At 41.2% G+C, this 25,464-nt stretch overlaps 1 pseudogene; it reads right to left on the bottom strand.

Annotated features, from left to right (window-relative positions):
- Positions 1-3,166: 3,166 nt before the first annotated feature.
- LOC149984644 (uncharacterized) lies at positions 3,167-4,335 on the bottom strand (annotated as a pseudogene).
- Positions 4,336-25,464: the final 21,129 nt, after the last annotated feature.

The raw sequence follows: 25,464 nt of genomic DNA, 5'->3' as shown, positions 1-25,464 counted from the left end.
CTGAGAAGTAGTTGGTGAACCAGGCGAGGCAGTCATTTGAGAAACCAAGGCTGTTGAGTCTGCCAATAAGAATGTGTTGATTGACAGAGTCAAAAGCCTTGGTCAGGTCGATGAATACAGCTGCACAGTATTGTCTCTTATCGATGGCGGTTATGATATCGTTTAGGACCTTGAGCATGGCTAAGGTGCACCCATGACCAGCTCGGAAACCAGATTGCATAGCGGAGAAGGTACGGTGGGATCGAAATGGTCGGTGATCTGTTTGTTAACTTGGCTTTCGAAGACCTTAGAAAGGTAGGGTAGGATAGATATAGATCTGTAGCAGTTTGGGTCTAGAGTGTCTCCCCCTTTGAAGAGGGGGATGACCGCTGCAGCTTTCCAATCTTTGGGGATCTCAGACGATACGAAAGAGAGGTTGAACAGGCTAGTAATAGGAGTTGCAACAATTTCGGCAGATAATTTTAGAAAGAGAGGGCCCAGATTGTCTAGCCCTGCTGATTTGTAGGGGTTCAGATTTTACAGCTCTTTCAGAACATCAGCTATTCTGGATTTGGGTGAAGGAGAAATGGGGAGGCTTGGGCAAGTTGCTGTGGAGGGTGCAGGCCTGTTGACCAGGCTAGGGGTGGCCAGGTGGAAAGCATGGCCAGCCGTAGAAAAATGCTTATTGAAATTCAATTTTTTTTGTGGATTTATGGGTGGTAACAGTTTTTCCTAGCCTCAGTGCAGTGGGCAGCTGGGAGGAGGTGCTCTTATTCTCCATGGACTTTACAGTGTCCCAGAACGTTTTGGAGTTTGTGCTGCAGGATGCAAAGTTCTGTTTGGAAAAGCTAGCCTTTGCTTTCCTATCTGCCTGTGTATTTTGTTTCCTAACTTCCCTGAAAAGTTGCATATCGCGGTGGGTATTCGATGCTAATGCCGTATGCCACAGGATGTTTTTGTGCTGTTCAAGGGCAGTCAGGTCTGAAGTGAGCCACGGGCTATATCTGTTCCTGGTTCTACATTTTTTGAATGGGGCATGCTTACTGATGCTTTCTACTCACCATTTGATTCTAATCCCTGGGACGTTGTTGTGGTGGATTCTGCTGTATGGGACACTTGTCCATTTAACTAATGCAGGAGTGAGGGGCCTTTTATAGCCAGATAAATCTAATTGAATGGCCTAACTGGACTTAATATTTGTATTTTATTTTACCTTTATTTAACTAGGCAAGTCAGTTTAGAACAAATTCTTATTTTCAATGACGGCCTAGGAACAGTGGGTTAACCGCCTTGTTCGGGGGCAGAACGACAGATTTTTTGGTCAGCTCGGGGATTCGATCTTGCTACCTTTCGGTTGCTAGTCCAACACTAACTACTAGGCTACCTAAGGGAAAAATCTAAAGGCTCATTAGTATGGTCTTGTGGTTGTCTGTTGGCCCTGTGTAGACATTCATGTATTATTCTTATGTGTGACTTCTCTCGTTCTTCTAGCTATTGCTGTACCTCAGAGTAAGACGGTATACCAGGTGACTTTATTACATTGTGGATTTTCTTGTCCTTTCTAGGTGTCACCACAGTTTGTATATTGTATTCTCTCTCAATATCTCAGACAGAAACTGGCATTTTGCAATAGGAAATGGAACACACTAACTGCTTGTTTTTCAACCTCCATGCACAACCACAAAAGGTGTATCTATCTATCTGAGTCATCTCAAATATCACACAGTCTCACAATTGATATTCTTTGGATAAATAGTCTTCTTTTGAATAAGCAACCCACGAATGCATTTGAGTTACTTTGCATGATTGCCAATCATTTAGCAGTTGCATGGAATGAAACACACAGAAAGCCTTCAGTGATGCATTTTGAAGTATTATGCACAAGTAATTTGTTAGACAAATTCAGATACATTGATGGGGTTTCTCAGTGAATTCCCTTGTGTTTGCTTCAATCATAATCTTAGAGACAACATTCAAACCGGCGTGTCTGTCCATTTAACATCCTTTCTCAGACATCGTACTTCCCTGATCAGTCATCCTTACTCCCCTGATCAGTCATCCTTACTTCCCTTATCAGCCATCCTTACTTCCCTCATGTCAGTTGGGAGACAAGGACAGTCTGAGCTGAATGGCCTTTAGGGTCTTATCTGAGTGTTGTTGTTGTGTCTGTTGTGAATGGGGAATCATGTTGGTAATGTGCCCACTACAGTGGTTTAACCCTTGGTTGTTTGTTTTACAGGTCTTGACAAAAAGATGGATAATGGTCCAACTCTGAAATCACTTGATCTGGATCATCCCGTAATTACAAGGTAGTAGCAACAGAATAATCAAGGATGTGAAAAACAACAAGCTCCTGGTATACAGGTAGGACGTTTATGCCTCTCACAACTTAAGCTCTACTACACTCTAGTGGCAATTTTGGATGGTACACTATTTAGAGAAGCCTCAGTTTGACCACCTTTACTGCCCTCTAGTGTTAGAACATCAAATTAAACAAACTGGATCAAGTTGTTGAACTGGCATTATAGGAAGCAAATAGTTCTGTTCATGATATTGCCATACACAAAATACATTAGTTATTTTTGTGAGATAGATACGGGTGCTTTCTCAGTTGTTGACATGATTAAGATTCCATGCAGGCCTAATTCAAATGCAAATTGTAACCTATCCCCATAATTATAATAGTTATAATCAGATTGTGCTGCCTCAAAACCAGAAGAATGAATCATGCAACCATCCGTGGATTCATGAAAGCACTTTTACCTCATTCTGAGAGGTAGCCTAAATGTAGAGCTGTGAAACATGCTGGATGCGAGCCAAACCAGGACACGGTAACAGCGATATGGGCCATGATGATAAAATGTGTTGGCTGAAGTGGAGCAAGATAAATAATTCAGATACTAGTACCAGACTAACACCATTCTAATCAGAATGCCATTAAAACAACTGCTGGTTTGAAGTGTGTGATATAAAGCATTATGCATTGATTAATAATGCGTCAAACATGGTTGGTTCATAGAAAGGATTCCAAAGACACGTATTTTCCATGCATCTCATTCTTACTCTTTTTAATCATGACGGAGTTCCCCGCCAAAAGCAACTCCAAAGACAGACTGTAGCGCCTAAAGGATATCTGTATCGACATTGTAATTTTGAAGTGAAAACAATTATCACAAACAAATGCATGATTGTGTTTTGTTAAGCACCAACAGCAATGTGCTTTCCAACTGTCCTCTTCCCCCATTGTACGTTCAATGATTGCTATACAAAATAACAGCCATATGGCATATGGTGGTTTGGTTATCCCACCCCTATTGGTGGTAATGTCAACTTCAAGGAAAAGTAGTCACTTGTCAAAACAAGCCTTTCATTATATGGTTAATGGAAGTGCTATTTCATATTCTGCACTTTAAAACAAAGAAGACATCTCTTTAAGAATAATGACTATTATCTGATAAAATCTGTTTGTGATCAATAAAGTTAATCAGCTCACACTGTTCGTTGCGATAAACCTTCCATTGTGTTCTCATGGGAAGTAGACAGCCATAATTGTCATTGTCACAGTAGGTGTTTAGCCTCACACTTTCCTCCCAGTCCTTGGCCACACTATTCTTCTTGTTCCTCTACACCGTGATAATGGCAGCTACCATGGTGATCACCACGGTGACCGTTAAAATGAGCACCATCACGGTCTCCCCGACACACAGCTCATCATCCACCTCTCCCATGGACCTGCCTTTTAGCTCAACGGGATCGCTGCACTTCAGCTCCTGTAGGCATCCAGGAAGACCCTGTGGATGATGCACATATTCCTGAACACCCTCTGCAGTTTGCAGTCACAGTGCCAAGGGTTCCCCTCTAGCAGGTCGTGGAAGCTGGGAGTGTGGATGATCAGCAGGGTCCTGTAGCCCAGGGTGCCCAGGTGGTTGTGGGACAGGTCCAGCAGGTTTAGGGAAGACATAGGGGAGAAGACCCATGGCTCAGTGGAACTGATCAGGTTTCCCCGAAGGCACAGCACCACCAGGGAGCGCAGAGTCGTGAAGCGGCCCGAGCCCAGGGAAGTAAGAGGTTTTCCCTCCAGGTTGAGCTGGCGCAGGTCTGTCAGGTAACCTCGGGCTCGGGGCTTTACTATGGAAATGAGGTTGCTGCTCAGGTTCAACTTCTGGAGGCTGTCCAGGCTCTTGAAGGTCCCGCTCTCCAGGACTGTGAGACGGTTGTGATCCAGCAGGAGCTCTGTAAGGGAGCCATGTAGCATCCGTCTGCACAGAGCCCAAACTGCCAATAGTTGAACAACACGGAGCAGACAGACCAGACAGCTGACCTGATCCGTCTGTCAGGCTGGAAGGGGTAGTTTTACATCCCTCCTCCCCTCCCTTCCACGCCTCTACCACCCCTCCACTCCTCTCTAGTGCACCTGTTGACAGGTGAGGGCCACTCTGACAATGGCAGTGTGAATAATTCACACAGAGGCAGGAAAAGAGCCTTGGCACCTCATCAATAAACAACACTTACGATACTAACCAGGAGTTACAGTACACCCAGGTCTATAGTAGACTAGGCAATGATAGAAACAGGAGCCGTCTGTTATCTCCAGCTACAACCGTCATTAAAGGGCAGTTGAAACAATAACGAAATTGTTACCCCGCCACATTTTTGGTAAACAGCAGAGTGATGAAGCTGTTAGCGAAATCACAGACTAGCTGTTCCCATAGACTTCCAGTCATTGAGCCAACAACTATCCATTGAACAGCAGCTCTCCATACATCTCTTCTCCAAGTCAGTGACTCGGACAGGGAACAGAAACAAATGGCTGAATGTTCATCTTGGTGGTTGGATCATGTCTGGTTGTTTCACTCTTTTTTTAAATGTCCTTGTTACGTTGTTGTTGCGTGCTTGCATGCCGAGACCACGCACCTTTAAGTTTCTCCTCTCACCTTTAAGTACACCATATTGCTTAATTGCTGGACTGTTCTTACAAGAGAAGTTTCAATCATACCATTACATTCAGAAGTAATCATTTCTCATCTGATAGAACACATGTAAAGACTCATGTAAAGACTCTCATCTGATAAAACACATGTAAAGGAGTTCCACCTTTGATCATCATCTCACACATCTCAGAAATGTTCACAAGTTGTTCACTGTGTTCACAAGAGACAGACTGACACACTTTTTCTGTTTTAACTCTGTACATATCTACAAAAGTATGTGGACACCCCTTCAAATTAGTGTATTTGACTATTTCAACCACACCCATTGCTGACAGGTGTATAAAATAAAGAACACAGCCATGCAATCTCCATACACAAACGTTGGCAGTAAAATGGCCTTACTGAAGAGCTCAGTGATTTTCAACGTGGTACGGTCATAGAATGCCAACAAGTCAGTTTGTCAAATGTCGCCCCTGCTAAAGCTCCCCTGATCAACTGTAAGTGCTGTTATTGTGAAGTGGAAACATCTAGGAGCAACAACGGCTCAGCCGGGAAGTGGTAGGCCACACAAGCTCAAAGAACGGGACCGGCGAGTGCTGAAACGCGGGACGCGTAAAAATCGTCTGTCATCGGTTGCAACACTCACTACCGAGTTCCAAACTGCCTCTGGAAGCAGAAGTCAGCAGAATAACTGTTCGTCGGGAGCTTCATGAAATGACTGAGCAGCCACACATAAGCCTAAGATCACCATGCGCGATGCCAAGCATTGGCTGGAGTGGTGTAAAGCACACTGCCATTGGACTCTGGAGGAGTGGAAACGCATTCTCTGGAGTGAAGAATCACGCTTCACCATCTGACAGTCCGATGGACGAATCTAGGTTTGGCGGATGCCAGGAAAACGCTATCGGCTCAAACACATAGAGGATAATAATGGTCTGGGGCTGTTTTTCATGTTTCGGGCTAGGCTCATTAGTTCCAGTGAAGGGAAATCTTAACGCTACAACATACAATGACATTCTAGACAATCCTGTGCTGGGGAAGGCCCTTTCCTGTTTCAGCATGACAATGCCACCGTGCACAAAGCAAGGTCCATACAGAAATGGTGTGTCGAGATCGGTGTGGAAGAACTTGACTGGCCTGCACAGATCCCTGACCTCAACCACATGAAACATCTTTGGGGTGAATTGGAACACCAACTGCGAGCCAGGCCTAATCGTCGAACATCAGTACCCGACCTCGATAATGCTTTTGTGGCTGAATGGAAGCAAGTCACCGCAGCAATGTTCCAACATCTAGTGGAAAGCCTTCCCAGAAGAGTGGAGGCTATTAAAGCAGTAAAGGGGGGACCAACTCCACATGGATGATTTTGGAATGAGATGTTTGATGAGCAGGTGTCCACATACAGGTGTCCACAAATAATCAAAAAGAAATGACAGTCCATCATTACTTTAAGACATGAAGGTCAGTCAATAGGAAAAATTTCAAGAACTTTGAAAGTTTCTTCAAGTACAGTCGCAAAAACTGGCTCTCATGAGGACCACCACTGGAAAGGAAGACACAGAGTTACCTCAGAATACATTCTTCACAGAGTTTAAGTAAAAGACATATCTCAACATAAACTGTTCAGAGGAGACTGTATGAATCAGGCCTTCATGGTTGAATTGCTGCAATGAAACCACTACTAAAGGACACCAATAATAAGAAGAGACTTTCTTGGGCCAAGAAACATGAGCAATGGACATTAGAACAGTGGAAATCTGTCCTTTGGTGTGTTGAGTCCAAATTTGAGATTTTTGGTTCCAGCCGCCTTGTCTTTGTGAAATGCAGAGTAGGTGAACGGAAGATCTCTGCATGTGTGGTTCCCACCTTGAAGCATAGAGGAGGAGGTGTGATGGTGTGGGGATGCTTTGCTGGTGACACTGTCAGTGATTTATTTAGTATTCAAGGCACACTTAAACAGCGTGGCTACCACAGCATTCTACAGTGATACACCATCCAATCTGGTTTGCTCCTAATGGGACTATCATTTCTTGTTCAACAGGAAAACTACCCAACACACCTCCAGGCTGTGTAAGGGCTATTTGATAATGAAGGAGAGTGTTGGAGTGCTGCATCAGAAGACCTGACTTCAAACCCAATTGAGATGGTTTGGGATGAGTTGGACCGCAGAAAAACAGCCAACAAGTGCTCAGCATGTTGGAACTCCTTCAAGACTGTTTGAATAGCATTCCAGGTGAAACTGGTTGGGAGAATGCCAATAATGTGCAAAGCTGTCATCAAGGCAAAGGGTGGCTACTTTATAGAATGTAAAACCGAAAGTATATTTTGATTTGTTTATCACTTTTTTGCTTACTGCATGATTCCATTTGTGTTGTTAGAAAATAGTAAAAAATAAAGAAAAACCCTTGAATGAGTAGGTGTATCCAAAATTTTGACTGGTTCTGTATATACTGGTGATAAATTAATATAGGGGAAACACTGGATAAACTATTATTCCACTCCTTATTGACTAGACCTTATTCTATTCCGTCTCATTCAAAAGTCACAGGCTTGCTGTGTAAACCCAACAAGGATCAGTAGGATGCTACTACCGGCCTGGAGGTGTGGAGTCTGGAGTCTGCTGCTCCTCTGCTCATTAAAGATGTTTTGAGCTGCAGCCCCTCAGCTAAACCCAGCCCAGCTATCAAGAGGAGGAAACATGATTGGAAAAGAGGTTCATTACTCAATTGCTGTGAGCTGGGGCACAACACCATGTGAGCATGTAAGTTCTATCAAACAAGGAACTGTCAGTGAGCGCATGCATTCTACCCAGGAAACTGCTACCTGTGTGATAAACAAGGATAAGGTGTAATTACACATTATTTAATCATGGACATGTAACCCCTCTATCAAATTTCATTTGATGTCTTTTTTTTCAGACTGAAGGATTTTGTACTGGTTTACTGAGTGGGTCTCAATAAGAGACAAATACAGCAGGTGGCAGCATTGTAGCATGTGGTAGCACTTGATTTGCAGAGAGCAATGAGACAATGACAAAGCTAGTACAGATAAGCTATGGAAGACATTACTATGTCAATACATATAGTACTTTTTGGAGGCATGTCAACTGTATATTGTCTAGATATGCAGCCATTGTCAATGGTAGAGGATGTCTGCTTCAAATCCCTAATGACATACAGTTGAAGTCGGAGGTTTACATTCACTTAGGTTGGAGTCATTAAAACTCGTTTTTCAACCACTCCACACATTTCTTGTTAACAAACTATAGTTTTGGCAAGTCAATTAGGACATCTACTTTGTGCATGACACAAGTAATTTTTCCAACAATTGTTTACAGACAGATTATTTAACTTATAAGTCACTGTATCACAATTCCGTTGGGTCAGAAGTTTACATACACTAAGATGACTGTACCTTTAAACAGCTTGGAATTTTTCAGAAAATGATGTCATGGCTTTAGAAGCTTCTGATAGGCTAATTGACATAATTTCTGTCAATTGGAGGTGTACCTGTGGATGTATTTCAAGGCCTACCTTCAAACTCAGTGCCTCTTTGGGGGCCAAAATTCACCCAACTTATTGTGGGAAGCTTGTGGAAGGCTACCCGAAACGTTTGACCCAAGTTAAACAATTTGAAGACAGCGCTACCAAATACTAATTGAGTGTATGTAAACTTCTGAACCACTGGGAATGTGACGAAATAAATAAAAGCTGAAATAAATAATTCTCTCTGCTATTATTCTGACATTTCACATTCTTAAAAAAAAGTGGTGATCCTACTGACCTAAGACAGGGAATGTTTACTAGGATAAATTTCATGAATTGTGAAAAACTGAGTTTTAATTTGGCTAAGGTGTATGTAAACCTCCGACTTCAACTGTAGCTCTATTCAAATAGTACTTCTGAGTAGCACCAGTACGCAAAGCACTGCCCCCTCCTAAATGATTTGTTTTGAGAAAGAGAATAACTGTTTGTTTCAGAACAACCTTTGATCCATGTACCGCAGTAGTTCTTCAGAAACAATAGTTACTCCTATATATTGTTAAGCACGAGCCAGATGCACTAACAAAGGCTATTTATTATTACTTTGTTATAAAACCAATATAAAACAACTACTCTTACAACTGATGCCATCTTGTATTATGCAAACAGAAAACAGTATTGTTTTAATTCAATGTAATTCAAACACTGTCAAGGTTTAAATGGAAAAAGCATAGACTGTAAACTCGACAACCTGTTTTTTTTCCGTTTTTGTGGTCTGACATGGGGATAGTGCTCTCTGTCATCTCCTTTGGCAGGTCATATAATAGCCTTATTGATAATCTGTCAGAACCGGTCCTTTGATCCTAGGCTCATATGATGTGTGAGTGATAAGACCCTACTGGTCCTATGTCAGTATTCCTGTGTACTATGACATGCATCACATTATGTGGCAGGTTGGGTTTCAGTTAGCTTCTAGTTCCAAATAGACCTGTATTGTGTAAAATAGCTGTTCCGGGCACCTTGAACTAAAAGCTAGGTTTTTGTTTTCATACTCGGAGAAACAACTGTGTCAAGAATCATACAGTAGCCTACATAGAACAAAATGTTTGGGAGTAAAATTGACATCAATAATATTACATTAGTCGACCCTCACTAACACATTCAAATTAGTGAGGTAGCTGTAAGACAAGGCCAGACAACATCAATAAAACCTGAGATATGGGCAAAGTGGTATACATACAACACAGTTGATTATTAAAGATGATAATTGCAAGGTGAACTGTGGGCAGAGGCTACAGCTGCTTCTTGGCATTCATTTAGCGATTTTCAAAGCTGTAAGCACAGATACTTTAGCTTTTACTTTCAGTAAAAATAACACAGAAAAAAATAGCCATTGTGATCCTTTCTGACAGATATGATCTACCTTACAAGGTTTTATCAAATCCAGTTATTTACCATTAAAGTCTACTTTTCACAAAATCTATGATTTTGCATCATTGCAGCACCCTGTGTCATTGCAAGTGAAACAGGCCCATAATTGATTCAGAATTACAACACTTTTCTCTCTGTCTGTGCATTAGTTACTGACTGTGTGGAGGAAAAGATCCCTCTTGGTGGAGAGGGGAGTATATTCACCCAGCTCCGCTCTGCTCTGACTGCACTGGAGCCCGGGCAGGTTTGGGTAGACTGTCTGTAGTCTGTGGGGAGGGATGATGATCGTGGCAGTTCTTTTGTGTAAAACACAGAATCGAAGAGAGAATGAGCTCTCCATAGAGTGATGGAGTCTCATACCGGGATACAATGATTGTAGTCTCTCTTTGTCTGTTCAGACAGGAATCCGAGGCATTGGGACATTTTTCATCCCATTGCACATTTCAAAGGATGACTAATCAATATGATGTCTGGTCCTTTTTGGCAAGTGATGAGAATGGGAATGGATTTAGAGATACTTCATAATTCTACTGTTGGAGGAAAGAAGGTTAAGGTGCTGCTCATTATAGGAAATTATCCAGAATGTTTCAGGTTTGTTTACATGAACGGTGTTTGCCCTGAGAATAATCTTGAACATATTTCATCCTTTCAGACGTACAGTGCCTTCGGAAGTATTCAGACCCCTTGACTTTTTCCACGGTTTATTACGTTACAGCATTATTCTAAAATGGAATAAATGAATAAAAATCCTCATCAATTAACATACGATAAGAAAGTTTTACGCGGTAAGTGCTTCTGCACTCGCCTGTCCTGTTTTGTGAGCTTGTGTGGCCTACCAATTCCCCAGTGAGCTTGTGTGGTCTACCAATTCCCCAGTGAGCTTGTGTGGTCTACCACTTCCCGGCCGAGCCATTGTTGCTCCTAGATGTTTCACAATAGCAGCACTTACAGTTGATCAGGGGAGCTCTAGCAGGGCAGAAATTTGACGAAATGACTTGTTGGAAAGGTGGCATCCTATGACGGTGCCACGTTGAAAGTCACTGAGCTCTTCAGTAAGGGCTTTCTACTGTCAAACATTCTATATGGAGATTGCACGGCTGTGGGCTCGATTTTATACACCAGTCAGCAACTGGTGTGGTTGAAATAGTCAAATTCACCAATTTGAAGGGGTGTCCACATACCTTTGTATATCTATACAGTGCATTCGGAAAGTATTCAGACCCCTTCCCTTTTTCCACATTTTGTTACGTTACAGCCTTATTCTAAAATGGATTAAATAAAACATGTTCTAAATCAATCTACACACAATACCCCATAATGACAAAGTGAAAATAGGTTTTCAGAATTATTAGCAAATTTGGGAGCAGGACCAGACGGAAACCACTCCTCAGCAAAAGGCACATGACAGCCCGCTTGGAGTTTGCCAAAAGGCACCTAAAGACTCTCAGACCATGAGAAACAAGATTCTCTGGTCTGATGAAACCAAGATTGAACTCTTTGGCCTGAATGCCAAGCGTCACATCTAGAGGAAACCTTGCACCATCCCTACGGTGAAGCATGGTCGTGGCAGCATCATGCTGTGGGGATGTTTTTCAGAGGCAGGAACTGGGAGACTAGTCAGGATCAAGGCAAATATGAATGAAGCAAAGTACAGAGAGATCCTTGATGAAAACCTGCTCCAGAGCGCTCAGGACCTCAGACTGGGGGCGAAGGTTCACCTTCCAACAGGACACCGACCCTAAGCACCAAGCCAAACAATGCAGGAGTTGCTTCGGGACAAATCTATGAATGTCCTTGAGTGGCCCAGCCAGAGCCTGGACTTGAACCCGATCTAAAATTTTGGAGAGACCTGAAGCAATGCTCCCCATCCAACCTGACAGAGCTTGAGAGGATCTGCAGAAAATAATGGGAGAAACACCTCAAGTACAGGTGTGCCAAGCTTGTAGCGTCATTCCCAAGAAGACTCGAGGCTGTAATTGCGACGAAAGGTGCTTCAACAAAGTACTGAGTAAAGGGTCTGAATACTTATGTATATGTGATATTTCAGTTTTTTATTTTGAATAAATTAGCAAACATTTTTTTTGCTTTGTCATTGTATTTTTTTGTGTGTAGATTGATGCGGAAAAACAATTGAATACATTTTAGAATAAGGCTGTAACCTAACAAAATGTGAAAAAAAGTCAAGGGGTTGAATACTTTCCGAAGGCACTGTAGATGTGCATGTGATCTAGATTTAAGTTTCAAGAAAGCCTCTTTAGTCAGACTTGCAAGTCTTAAACAATCCCTCCTTGATAATTTGATGTTAATTATGCACAGTTCAATCTTTAAACAGGGTTCATTTGCATTCCTAAATTCTTGATCAATCTGGATATGACAAGGATGAAAATGAATGGACGTTTTCCTTATTATCTTGTGACTGATATGAATGATCGCATTGGGCAAATGTAATTTCCCAGTTATTTCCTTATCTTTTTTACCTTGTGTCTCACCCTCTTATATTAGTTCTCCTTATGCTGCAGGAGCAATAGCAGCATGAGATGAATGACGATAAAGCATCTCTTTCTTCTGATAATTGGGGCTGTGGGTGGATTTTTCATTTCCGCTCATCTGAGCTCTTAAACGAGGAACGATCTAACGCTGACTCCTCATTTGTTCTCAAGGACTTTAGAGGGACGTTTAAAAAAGTGCTTGCCTATTGAACGGCCCTCTGAAATACAGAGCCCTCTCGCATAGATAGAGAACAAAGCGTAGGCTGCTTCCTATGGAACATGAGTACTAAGCTCCATGACTGACAACGTACAGCACTTCTTTCAGCTCCCAAGCATCCTCTCCCAGCTCGTTTTCGCCCTTCCCATGTTAGGCGTGAAATTATAATGCTGCCGCTATCATTAGACATGGGAAGAATGACGTGTGAGATTTGGGACTTTGTGCTGATGTGATTGAGGTAGAATATGGTAGTGTGCATATTTTGCATATACTATATGTGTTTCACTTATTATGCAGTAAAGTGTATTTTTGCAACGTGTGATGTCAACTTTTGAAGTATGAGTCCCTTAGTGAGTTAGGACATCTATTTAACCTATTCTCTTATTAATTAAATGATGTATTTCACTTATTAAGTAAACGTGTGAGGTGGGAACTCCATAGTACATTACAATAACTTTATTTAAAATTCAAATTTATAATGATAAATACAATGCCAGAAAGTAGTATGAGAAATGTCAATCTGCTGAGTGGCACTGTGATATCTATAATGGATCAATTTGGCCCATTGCCATTCTATGATATCAAATAACTGAACGAAAAGAATGCAGTAGCATATATTGTGCTATCTTACATATCTTACATTATTTGACCTTCTCACTGATTTCCTGAGGAGGTTAGTGTGTCAATAAAAATGGCATGGATTGATGAGAAATATGTAAGGAGGTGTGATATCCATCATTCTAAACATAGACATTGTTTGTCCTGCTTATTTTGACAAATGAGAGAAAGTAAACAATGTCAAACATTGATGGATTTGACATTACAAAGATGTAAAAAAGTATGTGTAGGAGAGATCAATATAGCAATAAGGAACAATAGATCGTGATACACTGTGTGCATTTAACCATAGCTGAAAGTTTAGTTTATCAAAGAAGAAAAATATATTTAATTCTCAATTTGTTTGTCTCACATTGTCTCAGCAAACTTTTATTTAATCAATAAAACATTAATTCAGTGTTCAAACTGACCTTTTCTGTCATTTTGAGGAGACCAGAGCAAAGCATCATACAGTACATTTAGTTTATCAACTCAACTGCGTTTATTTTGTTTTATTTTCAGCCAACTTAACATGTGTAAATACTTGTATGAACATAACAAGATTCAACAACTGAGACATAAACTGAACAAGTTCCACAGACATGTGACTAACAGAAATGGAATAATGTGTCCCTGAACAAAGGGGGGGGGGGGGGGGGGTCAAAATCAAAAGTAACAGTCAGCATCTGGTGTGGCCACCAGCTGCATTAACTACTGCAGTGCATCTCCTCCTCATGGACTGCACCAGATTTGCCAGTTCTTGCTGTGAGATGTTACCCCACTCTTCCACCAAGGCACCTGCAGGTTCCCGGACATTTATGGGGGGAATGGCCCTAGCCCTCACTTTTCGATCCAACAAGTCCCAGACATGCTCAATGGGATTGAGATCCAGGCTCTTCGCTGGCCATGGCAGAACACTGACATGTCTGTCCTGCAGGAAATCACGCACAGAACGAGCAGTATGGCTGGTGGTATTGTCATGCTGGAGGGTCATGTCAGGATGAGCCTGCAGAAAGGGTACCACATGAGGGAGGAGGATGTCTTCCCTGTAACGCACCGCATTGAGATTGCCTGCAATGACAACAAGCTCAGTCCGATGATGCTGTGACACATCGCCCCAGACCATGACGGACCCTCCACCTCCAAATCGATCCCGCTCCAGATTACAGGCCTCAGTGTAATGCTCATTCCTTCAATGATAAATGTGAATCCAACCCATGGTGAGACAAACCCACAACTCGTCAGTGAAGAGCACTTTTTGCCAGTCCTGTCTGGTCCAGCGATGGTGGGTTTGTGCCCATAGGCAACGTTGTTGCCAGTGATGTCTGGTGAGGATTTGCCTTACAACAGGCCTACAAGCCCTCAGTCCAGCCTCTCTCAGCCTATTCTCCACCTGGCACATCCAGAAGAGGACTGGCCACCCCTCATAGCATGGTTCCTCTCTAGGTTTCTTCCTAGGTCCTAGCCACCATGCTTCTACACCTGCATTGCTTGCTGTTTGGGTTTTTAGGCTGGGTTTCTGTACAGCACTTTGAGATATCAGCTGATGTAAGAAGGGCTTTATAAATAAATTTGAATAAATGTGATATTGCGGACAGTCTGAGCACTGATGGAGGGATTGTGCATTCCTGGTGTAACTCAGGCAGTTTCCATCATGTACCTGTCCCGCAGGTGTGATGTTTGGATGTACCGATCCTGTGCAGGTGTTGTTACACGTGGTCTGCCACAGCGAGGACGATCTGCTATCCATCTTGTCTCCCTGTAGCGCTGTCTTAGGCGTCTCACAGTATGGACATCGCAATTTATTCCCCTGGCCACATCTGCAGTCCTCATGCCTCCTTGCAGCATGCCTAAGGCATGTTCACACAGATGAGCAGGGAGGGACCTGTGACCTTAACTGCCTACTGTCTGTAAGCTGTTAGTGCCTTAACGACCGTTCCACAAGTTCACGTTCATTAACTGTTTATGGTTCATTGACCAAGCATGGGAAACAGTGTTTAAACTTTTCCAATGAAGATCTGTGAAGTTATTTGGATTTTTACGAATTATCTTTGAAAGACAGGGTCCTGAAAAAGGGCCGTTTCTTTTTTTGCTGAGCTTACTTTTGTATATATATACAGTGCATTCGGAAAGTATTCAGACCCCTTCCTTTTTTCCACAATTTTGAAAATATTATAAAGAATTTGACCGAAATGGCAACCAAATCACAGATTTTTGTTGATATTTTGATCCCTCGATTGAGAGGATCACATTTCAGCATGCTTCTAATGATTTCAAAACATTGATATCTGTGGATTAGAATGATGTATAACATGTACCAAAACAGTCCTTGCATGTTAAGTAATATTTGCCTTCGTGTCATGTCCCATACATCCCACTTAAAAAGGTAGAGTTTTATTGGATTGGCTTCTGTCCATAGATGCGGTAAAGGGGTCAGTGGCATGCAGGATTGGCGCACATTCAACAAATCTGATCTAACTGTTTTTCAGATCTTTCATGATTTATATAATGTAACAGGCCCACAATGTGTTTACTCTAAGTCTGATTCTGATATATTTGGCTGTTTCTGCTGCATAACATTTAGAAGCTGTCATTTTCAAGTGAAGCTAGCATACAGAAATCAGTGGTTGTAGTCAAAGTTGTTTTAGACTGTAATACAGTTGATTGTACCTTTTGGGAAACTCCAAGCAAGGTGTCATGTACCTTTTACAGAGGAGTGGCTTCCGTCTGGCTACTCTACCATAAAGGCTTGATTGGTTGAGTGCTGCAGAGATGATTGTCCAGATAGAAGGTTCTCCTATCTCCACAGAGGAACTCTGGAGCGCTGTCAGGGTGATCATTGGGTTCTTGGTCACCTCACTGACCAAGGCCCTTCTCCCCCGATTTCTCAGTTTGGCCGGGTGGCTAGGTCTAGGGAGAGTCTTGATGGTTCCAAACTTCTTAAGAATGATGGAGGCCACTGTGTTCTTGGGGACCTTCAATGCTGCAGAAATATTTTTGTACCCTTCCCCAGATCTGTGGCTCGCTCGACACAATCCTGTCTCGGAGCTCTACAGACAATTCCTTCGATCTCATTGCTTGGTTTTGCTCTGACATGCACTGTCAACCTTTGGACCTTAAATAAACAGGTTTATACCTTTACAAATCATGTCCAATCAGTTGAATTTACCACAGGTGGACTCCAATCAAGTTGAAGAAACATCGCAAGAATGATCAATGGAAACAGGATTCACCTGAGCTCGATTTCGAGTCTCATAGCAAAGGGTCTGAATTCTTATGTAAATAAGGTGTTTCTGTTTTTTTTATTTGATCAATTTGAAAATATTTCTAAGAAACCTGTTTTTGCTTTGTCATTGTGGGGTATTGTGTGTAGATTGCTGAGGAAAAAGTTTCATTTCATCCATTTTCGAATTAGTCTGTAACATAACCAAAATGTGGAAAAAGTCAAGGCGTCTGAATACTTTACGAAGGCACTGTATATGGCATACCTGGGTCATTTTATTGTGTTTGCCACACCACCTTGGACATTTTAAGCCATCTTTGGGCTGTACCAATTATTTATTGAGATATGATCATGTGAATCATGTCCAATTAGAACCAATGCAGCTGGTTGGCGGTCAATTTGGAAAACTGGTCTATTAGAATATAATAGGTTAAATCTGCAATGTAATTTATTTATTTAGACTTTTACTTACTTTGTTTGAAGGCTGAAATGTCTCATCATAAAAGCATTTGGTTAAAATGGGTTACCTGTCTCTCTGCTGGACATAATTCATTCCTATGGGATTTCACTTAAAGCGACGTGTACAGGGAAGGTTTCCTCTCACATTTCTTAAAATTGACACAAAACAGAACGTCATGTTATGTAACTTTTTAGAGTGTTTACATGTACACTATTGGAACTAGCATTGAAAACATTCACAAAAAACAATAATTTACATTTATATGAGATATTTGGCACATTTTATTGTGTTTTCCAGACCCCCTTGAAGATTTTAAGCCATCATTGGGCTGTATGTACCAATTATTTATGGAGATGTAGCCATGTAAATCATGTTCAATATGGCCTCATGCAGCTGGTTGATGGCCATATTGGAAATGGCCTTCGGTGGGGTAATGGACAAAATCTGCAATGGCACTATAGCCAAAGAAAACATATTTATAATGCCCTAGTTGTGTGTGAAATTTCTTGGCTCTATCACAAATTCCCAAAAACTTTTGCGTAGCCTCTGGACTATGGTCAAAATGATCTCAATATGACCCCATGAACATCTTATTAGTACTTTATGATTAGTATGATTGTCTATATTATCTGTGGGGTTTATTTATTGGGTAGATAACATTACAAAATCATTTTGATATTGTTTGATTTTACCCGCTTTTCTTCTAACAGGAAATTGAATTAAAATGGCTGCCCTGGTTGACTGACAGCCTTCCCAGACTGCCTCCAATCTTTAAAATGTTCCTTAAGGTATGTAATATTAGTGTACCAAGTTTGATAATTGTATCATAAAATGCATGATCTTGAGTATATTTTGTTTTTATCTGCTGGACTTATGAGGCCCTTGTAAAGGTCAAAGGGATCATGAAATGTACAGTGTACAATGATATTTTAGCCAAAAACCTGGATGCCTCTGCCAGAAGGCTGAAACTTGGCCGCAACTGGATCTTCCAGCAAGACAATAACCTGAAGCACACATCAAAATCCTCAAAGAAATTGTTTATTAGAACATAATAAAAAAATCTCAGTCTCCAGACTTGAAACCCTGTGGTTTAAATTGAAGAGGCCGTCCACAAGTTCAGATGAAGGAAATGAAGGATCTGTAAGGATTCTGTATGGAGGAATGGTCTCAGATACCTCCCAATGTGTTGTCCAACTCATAAAATATTTTAGAAAAGCCTCAGTGCTGTTATTTACGTAAGGTGAGTCATTGAAAACAGGGATGTCAATAATTTTGACCCCTACCTTTTTTAGATTATTTTTTTATTACTTAGTAAATCTGTTTCTCTGAGCAATTGCATTAATATAAAATAATACAATTTCCCAATGTTTTGGACTGTACAATATACAGTACATAGCCAGAAGTATGTGGACACCCGTCCAAATGAATGGATTCGGCTATTTCAGCCACACCAGTTACTGACAGGTGTATAGAATTGAGTACACAGCCATGCAATCTCCATAGAGAAACATTGGAAGTAGAATGGCCCATACTGAAGTGCTCAGTGACTTTCAAAGTAGTACCGTCATAGGATGCCACCTTCCCAACAAGTCAGCTCATCAAATTTCTGTCCTGCTAGAGCTACCCCGGTCGACTGTAAGTGCTGTTATTGTGAAGTGGAAACATCTAGGAGTAACAACGGCTCAGCTGCAAAGTGGTAGGCCACACAAGTTTAAAGAACGGGACCGCCGAGTCCTGAAGCGCGTAGCATGTAAAGATCTGTCCTCGGTTGCAACACTCACTAGCGAGTTCCAAACTGCCTCTGGAAGCGACGTCAGCAGAAGAAATGTTTGTTGGGAACTTTGCGAAATGGGTTTCCGTGGCCGAGCAGCCGCACACAAGCCTAAGATCACATTGCGCAATGCCAAGCGGCGAATGGAGTGGTTTGAAGCTCGACGCCATTGGACTCACTGGAAACGCGTTCTCTGGAGTAATCACACTGCACCATCTGGCAGTCCGTTGGCCGAATCTGGGTTTGGCTACCTGCCCCAAAGCATAGTGCAAACTGTAAAGTTTGGTGGAGGAGGAATAATGGTCTAGGGCTGTTTTTTATTGTTTGGACTAGGCCCTTTAGTTGCAAGGATGGGACATCTTAATGTCCTTCCAACTTTGTGGCAACAGTTTGGGGAAGGCCCTTTCCTGTTTTAGCATGACAATGCCCCCAAGTGAGGTCCATACAGAAATGGTTTGTTGAGATCGGTCTGGAAGAACTTGACTGGCCTAACCTCAACCCCATCGAACACTTTTGGGATGAATTGGAATGTCGACTGCGAACCAGGCCTAATCGCCTAACATCTTTGCCCGTCCTCACTAATGCTCTTGTGGGTGAATGGAAGCAAGTCCCCGCAACAATGTTCCAACATCTAGTGGAAATCCTTCCCAGAAGAAGGAGGCTGTTATCGCAGCAAAGGCGGATCAACTCCATATTAATGCCCATGGTTTTTGAATGAGATGTTCAACAAGCAGGTGTCCACATACTTTTGCCCATGTAGTGTAGATTTGAATTATTTATTTTATGTAGTCTTTATTGCTCATCTTTATCAAGGGTGTCAATCATTTCGGACACCACTGTACATATAAATATTTCAAGAGATATTTTTTTTTATATAAAGAAATATAGTAGTAATAATTTGATAATCTAAAACAAATGTAAAAGGAAACTAAATATAAACAAAAAGAAGATACACTGTGATCCAACATTATTAGCCCTTGATCATCATAAGCAACAACAAGTAAAACTGTGTAAAATAATTAATACATATACTGAGCTATATTGTTGTGATTTTATACTAATACAATTGCTCAGAGTAAGATATTTTGTTTAACAAGAAATGTAAAACTATACAAAAAATATATTGTTCAAAATGATTGTCAGCACTGTTTTCAGTACTCCAGCACACTCCCCCTTCAAGTATAACAGCCTTTTTCTAAAATATTTCATGAGATATGTGGCAAAGGGTAACACATTTAGCTGCCAGCTATCTCTCTCACACACACACCCTGGCTATCAGCAGGCACACAATCACACATATATAAACATGAACCATCCGCTTCTTCTCCTTGGCCTCTATAAGTACATTTATATATATTTCTGACAATGACAGGATATGAAATTATGACCCAAGGTATAATTACTTTACATCTTCAATATCGCTCGGCCTCTTTCCATCCTTAGTAAAAGCCTTTTTATTTCAAATCAAATGAACCTGTTGAAAATGATAAACAATGCAATGATGCTGAACTTCAACTTGATGAATATCCCTGCAATCTTCCCTGCTTTAATGGCTCCCAGCTTTAATCAGATGTGATTTTAAAACACCGAAGTGCAAAAACAATTAGGACCAGACCCCAATGAAAAAGAGAAAAACAACTGATACCCCTTGCCTTCTAGAAGCCCTTTAGCCTACCCTGTGCATTACAGATTGTAGCCTACCCTGTGCATTACAGATTGTAGCCTACCCTGTGAATTACAGATTGTAGCCTACCCTGTGTATTACAGATTGCAGCCTACCCTGTGCATTACAGATTGTAGCCTACCCTGTGCATTACAGATTGTAGCCTACCCTGTGTATTACAGATTGTAGCCTACCCTGTGTATTACAGATTGCAGCCTACCCTGTGAATTACAGATTGTAGCCTACCCTGTGTATTACAGATTGTAGCCTACCCTGTGCATTACAGATTGTAGCCTACCCTGTGCATTACAGATTGTAGCCTACCCTGTGCATTACAGATTGTAGCCTACCCTGTGTATTACAGATTGTAGCCTACCCTGTGCATTACAGATTGTAGCCTACCCTGTGTATTACAGATTGTAGCCTACCCTGTAGTATATGCATAAAACATTAGATAGGTCTATTTACTGAGTGCACTAGAATGAGTACATCTATTCGCATGGTTCCCCTTTTCATTTCCACTTGATACTCAGCTGCAGGCACTCATTTGTATTATTCAATATCATTACGATGCAGTTCTGACTATGGATTGACTTAACCTACATGAACTTTCACATAACCTTTCAATAGACAACAGGCCCTTTCTGTCTGACGGTTTGTTAGTTGTCATAGCCTGTTGTAGCATGTTTTGTATAGGGGAAACCAAAGTACAGTGCATTCGGAAAGTATTCAGACACCTTCCCTCTTTCCACATTTCTAAAATTGATTACATGATTTCCCCCCTCATCAATCTACACACAATACCGCATAATTACAGAGCAAAAACCGGGTTTTAGAATTTTTTGAAAATATTTTACAAAAAAAACAGAAATACCTTATTTACATAAGTATGCAGACCCTTTGCTATGGGACCCGAAAATGAGCTCAGGTGAATACTGTTTCCATTGATCATCCTTGAGATGTTTCTACAACATGATTCAAGTCCACCTGTGGTAAATTTAATTGATCGGAGATGATTTGAAAAGGCACACACCTTTTCGAAGGAATTGTTCGTAGAGCTCCGAGACAGGATTGTGTCGAGGCACAGATCTGCAGAAGGGTATGTAAATATTTATGTAGCATTGAAGATCCCCAAGAAGACAGTGGCTTCCATCATTCTTAAATGGAAGTTGTTTGGAACCACCAAGACTCTTCCTAGAGTTGGCCGCCAGAACAAACTGCCAAGCGTCACATTTGGAGGAAATCTGACACCATCCCTATGGTGAAGCATAGCGGTGGGAGCATCATGCTGTGGTGATCGATTTCAGGGACTGGGAAAAAGATGAACGGAGCAAAGTACAGAGAAATACTTGATGAAAACTTGCTGCAGAGCACTCAGGACCTCATACTAGGGTGAAGGTTCACCTTTCAACAGGACAACAACCCTTAGCACACAGCCAAGACAACGCAGAAGTGGCTTCGGGACAAGTCTCTGAATGTCCTTGAGTGGCCTAGCCAGAGCCTGAACAAACCTGATCAAACATCTCTGGAGAGTCCTGAAAAAGCTGTGCAGCAACGTTCCCAGTCCAACCTGACAGAGAGGATCTGTGGAGAAGAATGGGAGAAACTCCCCAAATGCAGGTGTGCCAAGCTTTTAGCGTCACACCAAAGAAGACTCGAGGCTGTAATCGTTGCCAAAGGGTCTCAATCCTTACAGTATGTAAATGTGATATTTCAGTTTTTGTAATTTTTTTGGTGCACATTTATCTAAAAATCTGTTTTTGCTTTGGAATTATGGAGTATTGCGTGGAGATTGATTGAGGCAAAAAACACTTAAATTAATTTGAGAATAATTGTTTTATTTCATCCATTTTCAAATTAGGCTGTAACGTAACAAACTCTGAAAAAAGTCAAGGGCTCTGAATACTTTATGAATGCACTGTAGGTCTTACTCTAGTAAGATGCTGTTGGTGTCCTTATACCAATACAACCAACAGATGAACACTAACGCATTGGATTAACTTGACTTCCATGCTTATAACAAACATCCAAGTTTTTGGCTGTAGCATTTTTAACCAGCTGTAGCGTTGATGCAGTCTCCTTATAAATTAGACTGACGCTTGTTTATTATAAAAAGAGTGCTATATTCCCAAGGCCAGCAGGCCCAGACAGACCTCTGATTGACTTTCTCAGAGGACTACACACACACACACACACACACACACACACACACACACACACACTGGAATCAATCAGAGGTAAATTGTGCAAACCTGATCCAACTATAGCTGTAATTACTACCATTATGGCAATGGAGTTGATGAAGTAAATGTGTTGATACACTGTGTGTGCTTTTGGGGTAGGAGGGAGGGGGGGAAGGGGGGTGCGGTGTGCGGTGTGCGGTGTGCATGCATGCGATATTTAATTATATGTTTGTCACCCATGTACACCGCTAAATGCAGTTGAAGTCGGAAGTTTACATACACTTAGGTTGGAGTCATTAAAACCTGTTTTTCAACCACTCCACAAATGTCTTGTTAACAAACTACAGTTTTGGCAAATCGGTTAGGAAATCTACTTTGTGCAGGAAATAAGTAATTTTTCCAACAATTGTTTACAGACAGATTATTTCACTCATAAATCACTGTATCACAATTCCAGTGGGTCAGAAGTTTATAAACACTAAGTTAACTGTGCCTTTAAACAGCTTGGAAAAGTCCAGAAAATTATGTCATGGCTTTAGAAGCTTCTGATAGGCTAATTGACATAATTTGAGTCAATTGGAGGTGTACCTGTAGATGTATTTCAAGGCCTACCTTCAAAATCAGTGCCACTTTGCTTGACATCATGGGAAAATCAAAAGAAATCAGCCAGACCTCCAAATTGTAGACTTCCACAAATCTGGTTCATCCTTAGGAGCAATTTCCAAACGCCTGAAGGTACCACGTTCATCTGTACAAACAATGTTACACAAGTATAAACACCATGGGACCACGGCTGCGTGGTCATACCGCTCAGGAAGGAGACGCATTCTGTCTTCTAGAGATGAACATACTTTGGTGTGAAAAGTGCAAATCAATCCCAGAACAACAAAGGACCTTGTGAAGATGCTGGAGGCAACAGGTACAAAAGTATCTATATCCACAGGAAAACTAGTCCTGTATCGACATAACCTTAAAAGGCCGCTCAGCAAGGAAGAAGCCAGTGCCACAAAAAAGCCATAAAAAGCCAGACTATGGTTTGCAACTGCACATGGGGACAAAGATCGTACTTTTTGGAGAAATGTCCTCTGGTCTGATGAAAACAAAAATATAACTGTTTGGCCATAACGACCATCATTATGTTTGGAGGAAAAAGGGCATGCTTGCAAGCCGAAAAACACCATCCCAACCGTGACGCACGGAGGTGGCAGCATCATATTGTGGGGGTTCTTTGCTGCAGGAGGGACTGGTGTACTTCACAAAATAGATGGCATCATGAGGAAGTGAAATTATGTGGATATATTGAAGCAACATCTCAAGACATCAGCCAGGAAGTAAAAGCTTGGTCGCAAATGGATCTTCTAAATGGACAACGACCCCAAGCATACTTCCAAAGTGGTGGAAAAATGTCTTAAGGACAACACAGCCAAGGTATTAGAGTGGCCATCACAAAGCCCTGACCTCAATCCTATAGAAAATGTGTGGGCAGAACTGAAAAAATGTGTGCGAGCAAGGAGGCCTACAAACCTGACTCAGTTACACCATCTCTGTCAGGAGGAATGGGCCAAAATTCACCCAACTTATTGTGGGAAGCTTGTAGAAGGCTACCCGAAACATTTGACCCAAGTTAAGCAATTTAGAGGCAATGCTACCAAATATTAACCGAGTGTATGTAAACTTCTGACCAACTGGGAATGTGCTGAAATAATTTTAAGCTGAAGTAAATAATTATTTCTGCTATTATTCTGACATTTCACATTCTTAAAATAAAGTGGTGATCAACTTTTTACAATGATTAAATGTCAGGAATTGTGAAAAACGGAGTTTAAAAGTATTTGGCTAAGGTGTATGTAAACTTCTGAATTCAACTGTATATTATTGACGCAAATTCTAAATTAACTGCAGGTTATGGTCGTAGCTTAGAGTTATTATATGTTTACAGTTACCAAATAGCTGAAATCATTGTGCAGAAAACTAAGCTAATTTCTGTTTTGTACACGGTCATACGATACATGGTATAGAAAAGTAGAGAACAATTTGAAGACCCAGTCCCTCTAAATGCCTAGAATCCATGCCCTAGATAAACTGCTTTTATATTCAATAAGGGGACCTGCTTCCACAAAAGTTTCACAGGTGCACGTTTTACGTAGATATTATGTCACATTATTTGTTCTTTTTTATTTTTAAGATAAGCAGTACAGGGTTATTTCAGGTTGTCATTATAACATTTAAAACCACACAGCATTTCTGTCAGAGCTCAAAAAGTAGTTATGTTAAAGTATTGTGACTTTTTCAATTCTTTGTCATTTATTTAACCCCTAGAGTCAATAAAACCAAAAATGATATAAAACAAAAAATCCCAATCAAAATCCATCAAAATCATCCAAATCCGCCGGTGTCTCACTGTGGCGTAGCTAGAGCTGTGTTTGTTAGAACATGAGATCCCGAAAATCATTATTCTCACGAAAACGTCTGTAGCTTCCAAACGGTTTGACCTACAAACTAACATGACCACTCTATGGAACGGGGAGACTCTCACAAACACAATGGTGTTCTCTGTATCACAGGACTCGTCTCAAGGTAACCGGCACCGTTTAAAAAAGAACTAATGGAAGGCAACACTTCAAAATCTTGTTTTTTATTATTTATTTTTGGGCTGTTCTTTTTGCCATTGATAATGTTTTATTCAATGCATTTCTATGAACTTTAGTAGTAAAGGCTTTTTTGTTTTATACCTAAAGGGGTCCTAAAATTCCACATCAAATAGCTAAATGAGCTGTAGTATGACCATTTCAAAACAATTCCGTATTTCAGTTTAGCACCCCCCCCCCCCCCAAATAATTAAGTACATTTTCAGTCCCTGAAATTCGATTACATCAACCTTATGTGAAATATACTTACACTAAGAAACTCCAAGCAGATTTTTTTTTAACTGGCCTCGCAGGGAGCTATTTGAACCATAGCTCATTAGTCGTGATGTTTTGGAAAAACTTTGCCTCTAAGTGTTCATAAGGCAGTAAAATAACGAGATGAGCAGTGTC

The sequence above is a fragment of the Oncorhynchus mykiss genome, chromosome 3 (assembly GCF_057628025.1).
Source record: "Oncorhynchus mykiss isolate SJ-2025 chromosome 3, ASM5762802v1, whole genome shotgun sequence".
Taxonomy (NCBI): Eukaryota; Metazoa; Chordata; class Actinopteri; order Salmoniformes; family Salmonidae; genus Oncorhynchus; species Oncorhynchus mykiss.
The sequence above is the reverse complement of the archived record's forward strand: the minus strand, read 5'-3'. Positions and strand labels throughout refer to the sequence as shown.